This window comes from Aotus nancymaae, unplaced genomic scaffold (genome assembly GCF_030222135.1).
Source record: "Aotus nancymaae isolate 86718 unplaced genomic scaffold, 86718_ANA_hifiasm-v0.15.2.pri h1tg000007l, whole genome shotgun sequence".
In the NCBI taxonomy this organism is placed as follows: domain Eukaryota; kingdom Metazoa; phylum Chordata; class Mammalia; order Primates; family Aotidae; genus Aotus; species Aotus nancymaae.
Genome location: NW_026988418.1, coordinates 59702207 through 59721887, shown reverse-complemented (window position 1 = coordinate 59721887; position 19681 = coordinate 59702207). Strand labels below are relative to the sequence as shown.

General features: G+C 37.4%; 1 long non-coding RNA gene and 1 pseudogene across 2 annotated transcripts in view; one reads left to right on the top strand and one right to left on the bottom strand.

Annotated features, from left to right (window-relative positions):
- Nucleotides 1-19681, bottom strand: part of LOC105727015 (uncharacterized) — a 176251-nt gene that overhangs the window by 69073 nt on the left and 87497 nt on the right. The gene's annotated exons all lie outside the window — the stretch shown is intronic.
- On the top strand, nt 1274-2209 carry LOC105726969 (CCR4-NOT transcription complex subunit 7-like; annotated as a pseudogene).

Below are 19681 nucleotides of genomic sequence, written 5' to 3'. Positions count from 1 at the left end.
AAATGTGTAGACTGGCTGAATATATTAAAAACATAACCCAATTATGTGCTACCTATCAGAAACTCACTTCACCTGTAAAGAAACATATAAACTAAAAGTGAAGAATGGAAAAATATTTTCACACAAATGGCAATTAAAAATGAGCAAAAGTGGTTATACTCCTATCAGAGAAAATAAACTTTAAGTAAAAAACTGTAAGAAGAGATGAAAAGTTCATTATTAATAATAAAGGGATCAGTTCAGCAAGAGGATATAATAATTACATATATATAAATCCAAACCTGGAGCACCCAGATATATAAAGCCAACACTATCAGGTCTAAAGGGAGATACACCATGAGACAATGATATCTGGGGACTTCGACACTCCACTCTCGGCATGGTACCGATCACCTAGATAGAAAATCAACAAAGACATTGGACAGAAACTGCTCTTTAGAACAAATGGACACAACAGACATTTACAGAACATTGTATAAAACAGCTGCAGAATACACATTCTTCTCAGCAGCACACGGAACATTCTTCAGTATAGACCATATGTTAGGCCATAAAACCAGTCGCAAAAAATTTTGTAAACTTGAAATTATATCAAGTATCTTATATGGCCACAATGGAATAAAACCAGAAATAAATAACAAGAGGAACTTGGAAAACTGTAGGAGTATATGGAAATAAAACAACATGCTCCCAAATGACTATGGAGTCAGTGAAGAAATTAAGAAGTAAATCAAAAGTATTCTTGAAACAAATGAAAATAAAAATACAACAAACCAAAACCCACGGGATACAGTAAAAGCAGTGCCTAGAGAGATGTTTATAGCAGTAAATGCCCACATCAGAAGAGTACAACAATTTCAAATAAACTACCTAACAATGCACCTCAAGGATCTAGAAAAGCAAGAACAAATCAACTCAAAATCAGTAAAAGGAAAGAAATAATAAAGATCAGAGCAGAGCTAAAAGAAAAAGATACTTAAAAAAAAATACAAAGGATGGCACAGCACAGTGGGGCGCAGCTCCTGCTCGCCTTTCCCTCTTGCTGGAGAGAGGTGCCTATGGGGCCCCATTGCCATGGCTACCGCCACTGCCACATGACCGCCACCACCATGGCCGCGCCACTGGGTGCTGTCTCTGTGGTGAGAAGAAGGAGGTGGAGAGTGAGCTGAGCAACACAAGTACATAAATAAAGGATAAAATGGTTTATGGAACAAATCTTCAATCAAGTATAACATACTGATACTTGGCATCTAAACTCCCCTGTGCCCTCACTATGCCGGCAGCAACTATAGCTCAGAGTTAAAGAATTTGTGAAGTTTGGGCTTGCAATTTGAATTAAGAGACGAAGAAAATTCGTCAAGTTTTCCGAAAATATCATTACGTTGCTACGGACACCGAGTTTCCAGGTGTGGTTGCAAGACCCATTACAGAATTCAGGAGCAATGCTGACTATCAGTATCAATTATTGCAGTGTTATGTACACTTCTTAAAGAGACTTCAGCTAGAACTGACATTTATGAATAAGCAGGAAGAATACCCTCGAAGAACTTCTTCACCTTGGCAGCTTAATTTTAAATTTAATTTGACAGAGGACATATATGCCCATCACTCCATAGAGCTACTAACATCTGGTATCCAGTATAAAAACACAAGAAGGATGGAATGGAGACCCACTACTTTGCTGAACTACTTTTTTTCAATTATTATACTTTAAGTTCTGGGGTACCTGTGCAGAATGCGCAGGTTTGTCACATAGGTATACGTGTTTCATGGTGGCTTAGGAGTGGTCCTCTGTGAAGGGGTCAAATGGTTGTCATTTCATAGCAGTTATGACTTTGGCCATTTAATCAAAATTTTGACCAACTCTAACTTGCCTGAAAAAGAACTTGACTTCTTTGAGATCCTCTGACTGCTTTTTCCTGTCATTTATGCTGTGACATACCTCAGGAAGAGCTGCAAAAATCTCAAAGGTGGATTACAGGAGGCGGTAAGACAGGCAGAGCTGGAACAGACAGGACCACAACATCAGGCAGGATCTGATTCATTGCTCATAGGAATGACCTTTTCCAAAATGAGAGAAATGGTCTTTGAAGATCATATTGATGATGCCAAATATTGTGGTCATTTACATGGCCTTGGTTCTGGTTCATCCTATGTACAGAATGGCACAGGGAATGCATATGAAGAGGAAGCCAACAAGCAGTCATGACATGAAATAGTCCTTTTAATGTTATTTCGAGCTACACACATGCTTGTATCTAGATTTTATCTCCAACTGAACCCCTTGAACAACAGACAGCACCTAGAACAACAGACAATCCCGTGAACAACAGACAATGCCCCAATTTTCATGGCCCATTTTATTGTCTGTCTTTCAGTACGAAGTATGACCCTTCCTACCTCAGATGTTAATAAAAAGAAACACAGAGGCCTGGTGTGGTGGCTCATGCCTGTAATTCCAGCAATTTGGGAGGCCGAGGTGGGTGGATCACGAGGTAGGGAGTTTGAGATCACCCTGGCCAAAATAGTGAAACCCCGTCTCTGCTAAAGATAAAAAAAATCAGCTGGACGTGGTGGCACATACCTGTAATCCCAGCTACTTAGGAGGCTGAGGTAGGACAATAGCTTGAAACTGGGAGGTGGAGATTGCAGAGAGCCGAGATTGCACCATTGCATTCCAGCCTGGGTGACAGGGTGAGACTCCGTCAAGAAAGGAAGAAGAAAGAAAAAAAGAAAGAGAGAGAGGAAGGGAGGAAGGAAGAAAGGAAGGAAGGGAGGGAGGGAGGGAGGGAGGTTAGATTTGGCCTTAATTGAATATACTTGTGAGCAAGCCTGTGTGGAAAAAGCTACATCATGTTGAATATTTTGATAAACTTTACCTACTCAAGTTTGGCTTATTTTTCCCTTTTCCTAAATTAACTAGAATTGGCTATAATTTATTTCCATGTTTCATATCTCTCCCTTCCATTCTGCAGGAGTTTTAGCTATTTAAGGTTGTGTACCATCAGTTTTGCACTTTAAAGGGTGATTCTGACTCAAAACCTCTGTTTTATCAGAAATTTTATTTTTTCTTGATCTTGGCTGGAAAAATGACCATCTGCCAACTTTACACAGTATTTACTCGTTTTTGACCCACAGAATATAGCACATTCATTATGCAAACTGTCGATTCAACAAAACTAAAAAAAAAAAACCAAAAAACGAGAAACTACTGAAGAGTTTAGCAACTGCTGTTTCTATAAGTAGTGTTTAATCTTTCAAGCACATCTAGTGTCTGTCAGTTTCTAATTGGCATATGTAGGCTGCTCTGTGACTGAAGAGTTTTTAAACCAGTTACATCCTTCAGGAAAAATCCTTTGTGATTGGATGTTTATTATCCACCAGGAAACTGGTACTCAAGATGTTGAAACTACAGTTATTTTATGACAGCACATTTCCCTTGATCTGCTTCTTTTTATTCCATCACTGTTTATCCTTGTTTTTTTTAAATTTTGCAGCTATATTTATGATGCTCTTTGTTGGATACACAAATCAATTTTATTAAAATCCAAAGATAACAGTTCTTTGGGTATATTTTGTACCAAATTTAATTAGAAGACAAAAAATGTGCTTTTATAGTTGCTTCAAAGATAAATAATGGAGATATTTGGTACAAAACAACAAAATACAATATACATATATAGTATATACACATATATGTATAATATATACATATTCTCATATATAGATATAGCTAATAAAATTACCTGGAGTGTAATTCTTTTTTTTGTGTGTATATCTTTGCAATCTATTTTATATCTATTGACAAAAGAGACTGTGAAATATTTAGCCATACAGAACATGTGACCAGACCAGAGCATATGTAGGAAGACTTTTTGGTAATTATTAACTCTACCCTGAAATGATGGACTACAAGTTATAATGTGTGTTACCTACACTTCAGTCAGTAATATTAGCAAAACTTCAAATGTTAGCTACATTGGTTTGTCTCTCTTGTATGTTCTTTATTCATGATAGTACAGTGCTGTAACTGGGTAGTCCTTTTTAAACAAAATGTTATTTACAAAACAGAGGATATTATTTGTTTTTAGAGCTTTTGTAAATAAAGGCTTCAAAAATGTTTCCTTATAAAAAAGATTTAGAAAAATTAAAAAACACAAATGATTAATAAAATAAAAAACTGGTTTTTTGAAAAGAAAAAAATTGATAAACCACTAGCTAGAGTAACAAAGAAAAAATGAGAGAAGACTCAAATAAATAAAAGCAGAAAAAAAAATGAGACATTACAACTGATACCACAGAGATCCAAAGGACCATTAGAGACCATTATGAATAACTATACATTAACAAATTGGAAAACTTAGAGGAAATAGATAAATTCCAGGACACATATAACCTACCAAGATTGAACCAGGAAGAAATAGAAAACCTGAACTGATTAGTAACAGTTAATAATATTGAATCAGTAATCAAATTCTCCCAACAATAATGAAAAAGTCCAGGACCAGACAGCTTTGCTGCTGGGTTCTATCAAACTTATAAAGAAGAACTAACGCCAATTCTTCTTGAACTATTGCAAAAATCTGAAGAGTAGGGAATTCTTCCTAAGTCATTCCAGGAGGCTACCATTACCCTGATACTGAAACCAGATAAGGACACAATAAAAAATAAAACCACAGGCCAATATCTTTGATGATCACAGATGCAAAAACCTTTGAAAAAATACTAACAAACTGAATCCAACAATATATTAAAAAGATAATATACCATGATAAAGTGGGATTTATCCCAGAAATGCAAGGATGGTTTAACACACACAAATCAATAAATGTGATACATCACATCAACAAATGAAGGACAAAACCCATGTGATCATTTGATAAAATTCAACATCATTTCCTGATAAAAACTCTCAATAAATCAGGCATAGAAGGAACCTACCTACTATGGCTTGGCTCTGTGTCTTTACTCAAATCTCATGTTGAATTGTAATTCCCAGTGTTAAGAGAAATACCTGGTAGGAGGTGATTGGATCATAAGGGTGAATTTCCCCTTTGCTATTTTCATGATAGCGAGTGAATTCTCATGAGATCTGGTTGTTTAAAAGTGTGTAGCACTTCCTTGTTCACTCTCTGCCTCCCTGCTCTGCTGTGGTAAGATGTGCTTGCTTAGCCTTTGCCTTCTGCCATGACTCTAAGTTTCCTGAAGCCACCCAGCCATGCTTCCTGTACAGCCTGCAGAACTGAGTCAATTAAACCTCTTGTCTTCATAAATTACCCAGTCTCAAGTAGTTCTTTATAGCAGTGTGAGAATGAATTAACACTACTTCAAGATAATAAAGGCCATCTATAACAAACCCACAGCTAACATCACACTGAATAGTGTATGCCTATAGTCCCAGCTGGGGCTGGGACTTGGGAGGCTAAGGTGGGAGAATTGCTTGAACCTAGGGAGTGATGTGATGCAGTGAGATTTCATCACATGTGATGCAGTGAGCTTTCGTCACATCACTGCCTTCCATCCTGAGTGACAGAGCAAGTAAGATCTTGTCTCCAAAAAAAAGAAGAAAAAGATACAAAATATCCAACAGACATATGAAAATATGCTCAACATCACTAAACATCAGGGAAATGCAAATCAAAACCACAACGAGATATGATTCCACCCCAGTTAGAATGGTTATTATTACAAAGACAAAAAAATAACAAATGGTGGTGAGAATGTAGAAAAAAGGGAACTCTTTTACACTGTTGATGGGAATGTAAATTAGTACAGCTATTATGGAAAAAATTTGAAGGTTTCCTAAGAAACTAATAATGAACTACCCTATGATCCAGCAATCCCACTACTGGGTATTTATCTAAAGGAAAGGAAGTCAGTATATCAAAGGAATACCTGCACCCCCATGTATATTTCAGCACTGTTCACAATGCCAAGATAGAGAATCAGTGTAAGTGTCCATCAATAGATGAATGGATAATGTGATATATACATAATAAAATACTATTCATCTATAATAAAAGGTTGAAATTCTATCATTTGCAACATGAACGAAACTGGAGATCATTATGTTAAGAGAAATAAGCCAAGAACAGAAAGACAGACATTGTACATACTCACTCATATGTGGGAGCTAAAAAACATTGATCTCATAGAGGTAGAGAGTAGAATGACTGTTTCCAAAGGCTGGAAAGGGTGGCAGAGAGATAAAGAGAGGCTTTTCAGGGGGTACAAATATACAGTCAGATAGAAGTAATAAGTTTTTAGTGCTTGGTAGCAGAAAAGGATGACTATAGTTAACAATCATTTATTTTATATTTCAAAATAGGGAGGAGAGGCCAGGCATGGTGGCTTATTCCTGTAATCCAGCATTTTGAGAGGCTGAGGCAGGTGGATCACCTGAGATCAGGAGTTCAAGATCGGCCTGGCTAACACGGTGAAACCCCATTGCTACTAAAAATATAAAAATTAGCCAGGCATGGTTGCATATGCCTGTAATCCCAGCTATTCAGGAGGCTGAGACCAAGAATTGTTTGAACCCACGTGGCAGAGGTTGTAGTGAGCTGAGATGGTGCCACTGCACTCCAGCCTGGGTGACAGAATGAGATCCTGTCTCAAAAAAAAAAAAAAATAGGGAGGAGAGAAGACTTGAAATGTTCTCAAGACAAATGAATGATAAATGTTTGAGGTGATGAATATTATACATACCTTAATTTGATCGTTACACATTTATGCATATCTCAAAATATCACATGTACCCCATAAATATGTATAATATTTATATGTCAATAAAAAGAATGTTATCAGTATAGTTTGGACTTTTTAAATCTTAATGAAAATTTCTTTAAACAAACAAAAATATTTTCTTCCATACAGTAAAAATGATTCTTGTCTATAAATGTCTAAAATGATTCTTGTCTAAAAATGATTCTTGTCTATGTAAATGGATGTTGCTCCACATAGACTATAAATCATTGAAAGTCAAATCTTGATTTAAACTGATTTTAATATCTTATCAGTTTCCTTATTAAAGAGTTATAGGCCGGGCACGGTGGCTCACGCCTGTAATCCCAGCACTTTGGGAGGCCGAGGCGGGTGGATCACGAGGTCAAGAGATCGAGACCATCCTGGTCAACATGGTGAAACCCCGTCTCTACTAAAAATACAAAAAATTAGCTGGGCATGGTGGCGCGTGCCTGTAATCCCAGCTACTCAGGAGGCTGAGGCAAGAGAATTGCCTGAACCCAGGAGGCGGAGGTTGCGGTGAGCCGAGATTGCGCCCTTGCACTCCAGCCTGGGTATCAAGAGCAAAACTCCGTCTCAAAAAAAAAAAAAAAAAGAGTTATATAAAGTGTTGATACATGTTTGTTTTAAATTTCCATGAGAGTCATGAATTTGCCATTCTGAGACAGTATCTTAGCACTTTTGGAGGTCATCCATAAAGCTGCTCCAGTGACTCTCCTGAAGGAGTAAGGGAATTGTACTGCATGAGACATGCACCTCACGGGCTGCCTAAGTCCAGGCACCTCTTTTCTTAGTTCTCAGAGTGGCTTCCAAGTGGCAGTGGGACCTCAACTTCTTTGGTGAGTGAACTTTTAATATCAGCAGAAATTATGTTTTATTGTATGTCAGCTTGAACATAATTTTGAAGATCTTAGAAAACTTAAAACATAGAACTAATGTTAAAATGAGCTAATAAAAGGAAAAGATTGGATACAAGCATCGAGTACTAAGAATAATTTTAATTTTTTTCTTTTTCTTCTTATTTTCATATGCAATAAAGTGGCTGTATCTTTTGGTCATTTTTGCCACTTTAAGAAAGTATAAAAGGACTAGATGGTTGTAGAAAGTTGTGTTTTGTGTATTCAAGATCTTTGATGATTTGCTAAAATGCTTATATATGACAGAGGTCAATTACCTATTCTCAATTTTCTGCAAAACAGAAATTAATTATTTTGATTAAAAGTAATAATAATATAGGTGGCTAAAACTGTATCAGAACAACAGTAACAAGGAAAATAACCTGTATGCTTATTTTTCAAAGGAAAAGAAATAGTCCTAAAGTATCAGTTTCTTCTAGTCAGGGAAAGAAAGAGCATAATGAGGGCCGGGTGTGGTGGCTCACGCCTGTAATCCCAGCACTTTGGGAGGCCGAGGCGAGCGGATCACAAGGTCAAGAGATCGAGACCATCCTGGCCAACATGGTGAAACCCCACCTCTACTAAAAATACAAAAAAATAGCTGGGTGTGGTGGCTGCGTGCCTGTAGTCCCAGCTACTAGGGAGGTTGAGGCAGAAGAATTGCTTGAACCCGGGAGGCGGAAGTTGCAGTGAGCTGAGGTCACGCCACTGCACTCCAGCCTGGCGCCTGGTGATGGAGTGAGACTCTGTCTCAAAAAAAAAAAAAAAAGAAAGAAAGAGCATAATGAAGGACAAAGCTCAACCAGAGTGAATTGCATTTGCCTTGGTTGAAAGCATCTGAATCTGAAAAAAAATTATGAACTCTACTAAAATTTTGGCAAATTTTTGTCAGTTTTGATAGGCCTGCTTTCCTTGTTTATTGATTAATGACTTCGTTTACAATATAAAAGATTATTAATTGTCATCTCTGTAATGTGCCTACAGATTAAAAATTCCATGTCTTAGAATAATTTCCTGTGTTTTTTGTTGACTTTGTGTGACGATTAAAAAAAAAAGAAAACAGAAGTTTTAAGTTTCTGTGGAGCTGTATTAGTTTCTTCTATGTTTATTTTTGAATATTTTATTATAATTATGTTAAGTTGCTAAATGTTGCTCCTCGGTCACCCAAGACCTTCTCTACATCAAGTGATCAATTCTCTTCCCACAACCTTCTTGAATTTGCTCTCCCAAGATCCGGCCCTATAATTAGAACAAATAAAAAATATTTTCAGAATATTACTTACACCTAGAACTATTATTTAAATAACCTCAAAAGCCCATAGAAAATAGCCACAATTTGTTATTTTGCCTTATAAATAGGAGAGATGTTAGAAATAATTAGGTGTGTTTGACATGTTTAATATTTCTTAACCAGCTCAGCCTTTATTGTAAGAGCTGCAGAGGAGGCCAGGTGTGGTGGCCATGCCTGTAATCCCAGCACTTTGAGAGGCTGAGGCAGGTGGATCACTTGAGGTCAGGAGTTCAACAATAGCCAAATCAATCAAGCAGAAGAAAGGATACCAGAAATTGAAGATCAACTCAATGAAATAAAGTGACAAGGCAAGATTAGAGAAAAAAGAGTGAAAAGAAATGAACAAAGCCTCCAAGAAATATATGATTATGTGAAAAGACCAAATCTATATTTGATCGATGTACCTGAATGTGATAGGGAGAATGAAATCAAGTTGGAGAACACTGTTCAGATTATTATCCAGGAGAACTTCCCCAACCTAGCAAAGCAGGCTAACATTCAAATTCAGGAAAAACAGAGAACATTGCAAAGATATTCCTTGAGAAGAGCAACCCCAAGGTACATAATTGTCAGATTCACCAGGGTTGAAATGAAGGAAAAAATGCTAAAGACAGCCAGAGAGAAAGGTCAAGTTACCCAGAAAGGGAAGCGCATCAGACTCACAGCAGATCTCTTGGCAGAAACTCTACAAGCCAGAAGAGAGTGGGGGCTGATATTCAACATCCATAAAGAAAACTATGTTCAACCCAGAATTTCATATCCAGCCAAACTAAGTTTTATAGCAAAGGAGAAATAAAACCCTTCACAGACAAGCAAATGCTGAGAGATTTCGTCACCACCAGACCAGCCTTACAAGAGCTCCTGAAGGAAGCACTAAACATGAAAAGGAACAACCAATCAGTACCAGCCACTGCAAAAACATACCAAATTGTAAAGACCATCGACACTATGAAGAAACTGCTTCAACTAATGGGCAAAACAACCAGCTAGCATCAAAATGGCAGGATCAAATTCACACATAATAATATTAACCTTAAATGTAAATGGGCTAAATGCCCCAATTAAAAGACAGACTGGCAAGTTGGATAAAGGGTCAAGACCCATCAGTGTACTGTATTCAGGAGAAATATCAGGAGAAATATTCAGCCCATGCAAATAAACACATGGGCTCAAAATAAAGGGATGGAGGATTTACCAAGAAAACAGAAAGCAAAAATAAAGCAGGAGTTGCAATCCTAGCCTCTGATAATACAGACTTTAAACCAACAAAGATCAAAAGAGACAAAGAAGGGTATTGCATAATGGTAAAAAGATCAATGCAACAAGAAGAGCTAACCATCCTAAATATATATACACCCAATACAGAAGCACCCAGATTAATAAAGCAAGTTTTTAAAGACCTATAAAGAGACTTAGATTCCCACACAATAAGAGTGGGAGACTTTAACACCCCACCGTCAATATTAAACAGACCAATGAGACAGAAAATTTACAAAGAAATCCAGGACTTGAATTCAGATCTTGACCAAGCAAACCTAATAGACATCTACAGAACTCTCCAACCCAAATCTACAGAATATATATTCTTCTCAGCACCACATCACATTTACTCTAAAATAGATCACATAATTGGAAGTCAATCACTCCTCAACAAGCACGAAAGAATGAAAATCATAACAATCTCTCAGACCACAGTGCAATACTATTATAACTCAGAATTAAGAACCTCACTCAAAATCACACAACTACATAGAAACTGAACAACCTGCTCTGGAATGACTACTGGATAAATAATGAAATGAAGGCAGAAATAAAGTTCTTCAAAACCAATGAGAACAAAGGCACAATATACCAGAATATCTGGGACACATTTAAAGTGGTGTCTAGAGGGAAATTTATAGCACAAAATGCCCATATGAGAAGTGAGGAAACATCTAAAATCGACACCCTAATGTCACAATTAAAAGAACTAGAGGAGCAAGATCAAACAGACTCAAAAACTAGCAGAAGACAGGAAATAACTAAGATCAGAGCAGAACTGAAGAAGACAGAGACACAAAAAAACCCTTCAAAAAATTAATAAACCCAGCAGCTGGTTTTTTGAAAAGATCAACAAAATAGATAGACCACTAGCCAGACTAATAAAAAAGAAGAGAGAGAAGAATTGAACAGATGCAATAAAAAATGATAAAGGGGATATCACCACCAATCCCACAGAAATACAAACTACCATCAGAGATTACTACAAACACCTCTGTGCACATAAACCAGTAAATCAAGAAGAAATGAATAAATTCCTGGACATTTATGCTCTGCCAAGACTAAACCAGGAAGTTGAATCCTGAATAGACCAATAACAAAGACTGAAGTTGAGGCAGCAATTAACAGCCTATCAACCAAAAAAAGTCCAGGACCAGATGGGTTCACAGCCGGATTATACCAGAGGTACAAAGAGGAGCTGGTACCAGGAGTTTCACTCTGAAACTATTCCAAACAAAACAAAAAGAGGGAAGTTTCCCTAACTATTTTATGAGACCAACATTATCCTGATACCAAAACTTGGCAAAGACACAACTAAAAAAGAAAATTTCAGACCAATAACTGTATGAACATTAATGTGAAAATCTTCAATTAAATACTGGCAAACCAAATCCAACAGCACATCAAAAAGCTTATCCATCACAATCAAGTTGTCTTCATCCCTGGGATACAAGGTTGATTCAATGTATACAACTCTACAAATGTAATTCATCACATAAATGGAACTAAAGACAAAAACCACAAGATTATCTCAATAGATGCAGAGAAAGCCTTTGACAAAATTCAACAACGCTTTATGCTAAAAAAGTCTCAATGAAACTTATCTCAAACTACGTATCGATGAAACATATCTCAAAATAATAAAAGCTATTTACAACAAACCCACAGCCAATATCATACTGAATGGGCAAAAACTGAAAGTGTCCCCTTTGAAAACTGGCACTAGACAAGGATGCCCTCTCTCACCAATCCTATTCGACACAGTATTGGAAATTCTGGCCAGGGCAATCAGACAAGAAAAAGAAATCAAGCGTATTCAATTAGAAAAAGAGGAAGTCAAATTGTCTCTATTTGCAGATGACATCATTTCATATTTAGAAAACCCCATCATCTCAGTGCAAAATCTCCTTAAGCTGATAAGCAACTTCAGCAAAGTCTCAGGATACAAAAATCAATGTACAAAAATCACAAGCATTCCTATACACCAATAACAGACAAACACAGAGCCAAATCATGAGTAAACCCCCATTCACAACTGCTACAAAGAGAATAAAATACCTAGAAATACAACTTACAAGGGATGTGAAGGACCTCTTCAAGGAGACCTACAAACCACTGCTCAAGGAAATAACAGAGGACACAAACAAATGGAAAAACATTCCATGCTCATGATTAGGAAGAATCAATATTGTGAAAATGGCCATACCGTCCCAAATAATTTATAGATTCAGTGCTATCCCCATTAAGCTACCATTGACTTTCTTCACAGAATTGGAAAAAAACCACCTGAGACTTCATATGGAACTACAAAAGAGCCCACATAGCCAAGACAATCCTAAGCAAAAAAAAAAAAAAAAAAAAAAAAAAAAGCTGGAAGCATCACACTACCTGATTTCAAACTATACTACAAAGCTACAGTAATTCAAACAGCATGGTACTGGTACCAAAACAGAGATGTAGACCAATGGAACCGAAGAGAGGCCTCGGAAGTGACACAACACATCTTCAACCACCTGATTTTTGACAAACCTGACAAAAACAAGCAATGGAAAAATGATTCTCTATTTAATAAATGGTGTTGGGAAAGCTGGCTAGCCATATGCAGAAAGCTGAAACTGGATCCCTTCCTTACACATTATACAAAAATTAACTCCACATGGATTAAGGATTTAAACATAAGACCTAACACCATAAAAACCCTAGAAGAAAACCTGGGCAATACCGTTCAGGACATAGGCATAGGCAAGGACTTCATGACTAAAACACCAAAAGCAAAGGCAACAAAAGCCAAACTAGACAAATGAGATCTAATTAAACTTAAGAGCTTCTGCACAGCAAAAGAAACTATCATTAAAGTGAACCAGCAACCAACAGAATGGAAAGCATTTTTACAATCTACCCATCTGACAAAGGGCTGATATCCAGAGTCTACAAAGAACTAAAACAAATTTACAAGAAAAAAACAACCTCATCAAAAAGCAGGTGAAGAATATAAACAGACAGTCTCAAAAGAAGACATTTATGCAGCCAAGAAACATATGAAAAAAAAGCTCATCATCACTGTTCAGTAGAGAAATGCAAATCAAGACTACATGGAGATACCATCTCATGTCAGTTAGAATGGCAATCATTAAAAAATCCTGGAGAGGATGTGGAGAAACAGGAACACTTTTACACTGTTGGTGGGAATGTAAATTAGTTCAACCATTGTGGAAGACAGTGTAGCAATTCTTCAAGGATCTGGAACTAGAAATACCATTGGACCCAGCTATCCCATTATTGGGTATATACCCAAAGGATTATAAAACATTCAATTATAAAGACACATGCACATGTATGTTTATTGTGACAGTGTTCACAATAGTAAAGACTTGGAACCAACCCAAATGCCCATCAAAGATAGACTGGATAAAGAAAATGTGGCATATATACACCATGGAATACCATGCAGCCACAAAAAAGGATGAGTTCACATCCCTTGCAGGGACATGGATGAAGCTGGAAACCATCATTCTCAGCAAACTGACACAAGAACAGAAAACCAAACACTGCATGTTCTCACTTATAAGTGAGTGTTGAACAATGAGAACACATGGACACAGGGAGGGGAACATCACACACTGGGACCTGTCAGGGGTTGGGGGAGTTAGGGGAGAGATAGTAGGGGGCGGGGATTGGGGAGAGCTAACATTAGGAGAAATACCTAATGTAGGTGACTGGGGGTTGGATGCAGCTAACCACTGTGGCATGTGTATACCTATGTAACAAACCTGCATATTTTCCACATGTACCCCAGAACTTAAAGTATAATAAAAAAACTATAACACAAAAAAATTATAAAATAGCTATAGCTATTAAGCCTCTATTATGCAAATGAATGGAGACCACCCAAATGAAAACAAGCAACGCCTATTTATTCTTATCTTGCGACAGCAAAGGAGTCAGTCACCATCACTTGTATTTTGACAGAGATTCAAAGGCAGGCAGATGAGTGAGAGCTTTATAGTGGGAAGAGGGAAGTCTTCAAGAGTACCCTCACTAAAGGCTGTTGGCCTGGGGAAGCTGTAGGTGGGCCAACTGGAAGTGGGGCATCCTATGTGATTGGTTTGGGGAACATACTTGGCTTTCTCTGGTTGGTTCTAAAATTGGTAGCAGGGATGAAACTTAGGGAAACTATCAGTTATTAATCAAATCCTGGCCATTTGAGGACAATTGCTGCCTGGGTTGTCATTTGATTTCTTGGACTGGCTGCTACAGAAAGTAGGTTGGCTTCCCAGGCTGGTTACTGCAGTCGTGGGTCAGTTCTACCTGTATAGTTTGGTCTATACAATTGCCTGTCTCACTGTCATTTACAGATAGCTTTTGTTTCATCCAGATACTTGTTTAAAGTTTCTGCTAAAAGTTACAGGTCAGCATTTGTTTCCTCAATAAAGAAGAGTCACAGTGCCTATCTTGAGAAAAAGGACTATACAAACTATGAATACTTCAAAGAATAATCTTTTAGGTCCAGGATTCTGTGCTGACATTGCTTAGACAACTTTCAGACCACAGCAGTGGGATGAGTCAGAATTTTCAGAATCATTTTTAGTCTAGAAATAGATGGCTTCATGACAGCTGACTGCTAACCCAAGATCCAACACAAAAATTAACTACGTAAGACTGAATAAACTGATGAGGGATATTTTTTGGTAACTGTTTATTTTTTATATTGTTGGTATTGTTTTATCTTCCATATGTGTGTGCGTGTGTGTGTGTATATATATATATTCTATATATACAGAATATACGTACATATATTCTATTTCTTCCTGAGCTTTCTGGATCCAAAAAATTTAATAAACTCGATTTTTGTAAATTCAAGTAAAAATTTCAAAATGATGTCTGATTACCCCTGAACCCCAGATTACAAAATTCTGAATTCTGAATCTCCTTGCTTTCTGTGGCAACATAGTCATTTGCATAGGTTCTTACCAGGATATGATTGGACAAATTGTGCAGCATTAGCTGGAGTGTCACATTTGAGAATAATCCTCACTAAATTCAGTATAATCAGCCACTTTTGAGGACAAGGGTTGACTTCACTTATGGAGCTGGTGCATACAAAGCCCCCCTGGGAATATGGTCCTGATTTATTAGGTCCCATTCTCAAAGGCAGTAAGGAAGATCACTTCCTGGAAAGCCTGGGACTCCAGTAAATTTAGGGGACCTTAAGAAGACAGCAATTTGCTCAAACGTATAGGTAGCACATGTGAAGTCTGGTGGAGAGAACTTCTTGGGTTTGACCTTGTAATGATAGAGACAGGAGGCAACCATGTGTCCCCCACCTCCCACACTGGTGAAAGCCTGCCTTCAAGCCTACAACAGCCTGAAGGCTGAAAAACCAGACTGCAGGTCCCAGATGAAGCCTGCCCTTTCCTGACTTATTCTTTCTGAATAATGCCAACATGAGCCCTGGGAGGACAGGGTGGAGCCTCTAGAAGTTCATGCCATTTGCAGTAGGGAGGAACCTGACTTCTGTTCCTGTGTGGCAACCTGAGATTCAATCTGTGAGGTGGGAAAGCTGCTAGCAGAATTCTGTCTCGCTTTCCTGAGAGTTATTTTTCCTTTTCACCCAATAAATTTCATTTTTCTCCCCTTCTATGTGTCTGTGAGCCTAATCTTTCCTGGTTGTGTGACAAGAGCCAGGTTCTGGCTGAACTAAGGAGAAAGTTCTGCAACATTTTTGTCACCCAATATGGGGCTTTAGGAAGGGTGAATAACATGCAAACCAAAAAATATTTTTTCCTTTCTTGTCTAAGCCTTTTTGTCCCCAGACGTCTTCTGAGGGTAGAGGAAATTATGCCCCCACCACACGTTTTTCCCAGGGGTTGGGAATTTTGGCTTTTTCCTTCTCTTTTTGGGATGGATGGACAAACTGGTAGCTTCCCAGCTCCCCTCTTAAATTTCCCTCCCTGTTGGAGAAATTCATTTGCATAAGAATAAGAGGTTCTTCCCCCAGGCATCTTTCCCAACCTGCAATTTAACTTCTTTTCTCCGTCCTGTCAGAAGTTAACTTTTATGTGAGAGGTTTTTTTTTTTTTTTTTTTTTAAGAACATGTTTTACTAGGCCAGGACCCCAGCTATCACCGTTTATATTCTCTGTAGTGTATTAAATACAAAAAAGGATTTGTGAGGTTAGTCTTAAGCTGTAGCCAATCTGGTGTGCTTTGCATGACTTTTTCTATGATCAGTAGCAAACTTTGCTGTAGGTCTCCATCTTGTTTTACACCCTTAGGAGCATGACCTGTAACTATGTGGCAATGTTTTGTTTAGCCTCCATCATCATTTTACAATGGCACCTGGATTCACTCTTGGCTTAGCGTATGAGTCCTTTCTGATTTGGTATCTGTGCAATCTTTGCTATTTGTTGATTCTCTTCCTCCTTCCTCCTCCACCATGAACCACCTTGGATTTTTCTTTCTCTGAGCCTTTAGTAAAGTTTGAAGGCCAGAAATATTGGCCAGTTGGTGTGGCTAAAGTCAGGTAATAGGGAATTTAAAAGGATTTTCTTAAAAGCACTCAGCTTAATTAAAAGTGGATGCCCAAGATATTGGTATGTTTAAAAGGCCTTTATGTTTTTCTTTACTTCCACCTTGTTTTACTGGAAAAGATTTTTTGTTTTTGATGGCTGAATTATTTTTCTCCATTTTGCTTTGCCACTTTTCATGCACACATGAGAGGAGAGAGACTGCTGTTTTTCTCATGAGACCCCAGGAATTACAGGCAGATCAATCCCTCTCAAAATCTGTTTTTGACTCCTAGTTATACCTGTTTATCAAAAGGCCTTAAAAAGCTGAATGTTTTCCAAACCTTGTCTCTTAAAGGGCTCTACTCGGAGGCCAATAACCCAATTAGGAGATTGGCAAACAAAAAATCTTATGGCTGCCAGATTTTCTTCTGCCTGTCTCTGTCATTATGATGTCTATAAAAAAGAGCTCTAATTAATTGGCCTAAAGGAATATAAGTGCTTATCACTTATATTTTTCAAATTTTTGAAAAATATAAGTGATAAGCACAGAATCCTGGACCTAAAAGATTATTCTTTGAAGTATCAAATATTTTTTAAAGGGAAGATAAAAGCTGTGGTACCTTTTAGTTCACATGACTTTAATCTTTGAGAAATAAAAACAGCCTTAAAAATTATTCATAAAATGCAGATGTCACCAAAATATAAATAGGTGAACTAAATTATGTGGTTAATATACTAGGTTTCTAAATGTTTTATGGTTATAAACTGTCCTTTAAGAACTTTTCAACTTACTGGCTTCACCATTGGTAAGGACGGGACATATGGAATTAACCATGCCTTTAATTATGCTGTAAGGAATCAAACCTTGGCTGCACCTATCACATAATTAAAGCAACTTACTAGGTTTTACATTAAAGTTAGAATTGCAAGGAGTTACCATTATAACATGTAATTAAAACTACTGGAAATAGATTTACATGTGAAGTGTATAAGAACAGTAAGATAAGTTTTCAGTAAAAGATTATAAGAGGGAGTGGAAATTTAAATTCTAGCCCAGGGTTAAAAGATTGCTATCAATTAGATCATATAAAGCTGAGTGTTTGAAAACATGATGGAAGGACTGTAAAAGTTAAACTTGCAAATATTCCATGTGTGAATATATTGACTAAATTCAAAATGGTATTACACAGTTGTTCTGTAAATTAAGCATTGAAGTAAAAGTACAACAAGGTACTCTGGAGGCACTAATCTGCTCTTTAGCAAAATTTGTAAAGGGTTATAAAAGGTTTTGCTTTTTTAAATTGTGAGTCATCATTGTGGCAAAATAAATGGTAATCTGGAATTCTATTTCATAACATCAAGTGTTTTAAACCTCTAACATATTTAACAGGCTTCCCCAAATCAAACTTCAATTTTTTTTTTTATTATTATTATAATTTTTTTTTATTGCATTTTAGGTTTTGGGGTACATGTGAAAACATGCAAGATTGTTGCATAGGTGCATATGTGGCAGTGTATGTCCCCCCCACTCCCCCCAACAGACCCCATTGTATAGTGCTCCCCTCCCTGAGTTCGTGTGTTCCCATTGTTCAACATCTGTCTATGAGTGAGAACATGCGCTGTTTGATTTTGTGTTCTTGTGTCAGTTTGCTGAGAATGATGGTTTCCAGGTTCATCCATGTCCCTACAAAGGATGCGAATTCATCGTTTTTGATGGCTGCATAATATTCCATGGTGTATATGTGCCACATTTTCCCTGTCCAGTCTATCATTGATGAGCATTTGGGTTGGTTCCAGGTCTTTGCTATTGTAAACTGTGCTGCAATGAACATTCGTGTGCATGTGTCCTTATAGTAGAAAGATTTATAATTTTTTGGATATATACCCAGTAATGGGATTGCTGGGTCAAATGGAATTTCTATTTCTAGGTCCTTGAGGAATTGCCACACTGTCTTCCACAATGGTTGAACTAATTTACACTCCCACCAACAGTGTAAAAGTGTTCCTATTTCTCCACATCCTCTCCAGCTTCTGTTGTCTCCAGATTTTTTAATGATCGCCGTTCTAACTGGCGTGAGATGGTATCTAAATGTAGTTTTGATTTGCATTTCTCTAATGATCAGTGATGATGAGCATTTTTTCATATGTTTGTTGGCCTCATGTATGTCTTCTTTTGTAAAGTATCTGTTCATATCCTTTGCCCACTTTTGAATGGGCTTGTTTTTTTCTTGTAAATCTGTTTTAGTTTGTTGTAAATTCTGTATATCAGCCCTTTGTCAGATGGATAGGCTGCAAAAATTTTTTCTCATTCTGTTGGTTGCCGATTCACTCTAATGACTGTTTCTTTTGCCGTGCAGAAGCTGTGGAGTTTGATTAGGTCTCATTTATCTATTTTGGCTTTTGTTGCCAATGCTTTTGGTGTTTTGGCCATGAAGTCCTTGCCTACACCTATGCCCTGAATGGTTTTGCCTAGGTTTTCTTCTAGGGTTTTTATGGTGTTAGGTCTTATGTTTAAGTCTTTACTCCATCTGGAGTTAATTTTAGTGTAAGGTGTCAGGAAGGGGTCCAGTTTCTGCTTTCTGCATATGGCTAGCCAGTTTTCCCAACACCACTTATTAAACAGGGAATCCTTTCCCTATTGCTTGTTTTTATCAGGTTTGTCAAAGATCGGATGGTTGTAGATATGTTATGTTGCCTACGAGGCCTCTCTTCTGTTCCATTGGTCTATATCTCTGTTTTGGTACCAGTACCATGCTGTTTTGATTACTGTAGACTTGTAGTATAGTTTGATGTCCGGTAGTGTGATGCCCCCACTTTGTTCTTTTTGCTTAGAATTGACTTGGCTATGCGGGCTCTCTTTTGGTTCCATATGAAGTTTAAGGTGTTTTTTTCCAGTTCTGTGAAGAACATCATTGGTAGCTTGATGGGGATAGCGTTGAATCTGTAAATTACTTGGGCAGTATGGCCATTTTCACGATATTG